The sequence below is a fragment of the Tarenaya hassleriana genome, unplaced genomic scaffold (genome assembly GCF_000463585.1).
Source record: "Tarenaya hassleriana unplaced genomic scaffold, ASM46358v1 Cleome13, whole genome shotgun sequence".
Taxonomy (NCBI): Eukaryota; Viridiplantae; Streptophyta; class Magnoliopsida; order Brassicales; family Cleomaceae; genus Tarenaya; species Tarenaya hassleriana.
In genome coordinates this window covers 979225-980227 of record NW_010963495.1, presented here as the reverse complement: position 1 = coordinate 980227, position 1003 = coordinate 979225, and positions in this window count along the sequence as shown.

Genomic DNA, 1003 nt, shown 5'->3' with positions numbered 1-1003 from the left:
TGAGGGAGATCCACATCAACATTCTCACCCTTAGAACCCTCGTCACAAGCTTGAGGCAGATCCACATCAGCATTCCCACCCTTAGAACCCTCGTCACAAGCTTGAGGGATATCCACATCAGCATTGTCAGCCTTAGAACCCTGCTCAGAAGCTTGAGGGAGATCCACATCATCATTCGTAGCCTTGTCACCTTTCTCAACAGTTTCACGGTGATCCACATCAACATTCCCAGTTTGAGGGACATCCATAAAAACATCCGCTCCTCCAGCATGGTCTTTAGAAGTTGCAGTGTCCCCCCACACTTCATCATTCCTAGGTTCCACTCTATACGAATAGTTCGCAGAGAAATGACCAGACTGTTTCAGAATATCTTTCAGACACGCAATTAACCTCGTCTTAGAAGCTTGGATCTCTTGACCCATGTGATCAATGATCCTGGCCTTGGATGCTTTGATATCCTGCTTAATGAACTTCTCTAATGCATCCACTCTTGAAACTGCCGATCCTCGCATTCTTGGAGGTTCACCCTCAACCTGAGTCTCTTCTTCTTGAATTTCTTCTTGTTCTTTTCTACTTCTTCATCATCATCTTCTTCAACTATCTTAGTTTTCCCTTTTTCAAAGAAGCTCTGCATCTGGCATCAAGCTCACGAATGCTATCCCAACAGATGCTTTGCGGATTAAACTGCAAATGTTGCATCCATACACTTATCTTTGGATCACTACTTCCCTTGTAATCCTCCAGATCATACAGAAGTGCTTCTTCATCCTTTCCCACTTGTAGAATACTTTTAATACCCTGAAATAAAAAAAATTGTCACTTTTGATCCGTGTGACCCATATGACTCATGTGACCCGTGACCCAAGTGACCCATGTGACCCATGTGACCCGTGACACGTGACCAGTGACCGGTACCTGTGATTCAATTCCAATCTTTTCCATTACAGCAGGGAAGGTCCATCTAAGCCCGGGTTTGATTACCCTCTTGCACATTCTAGGACAG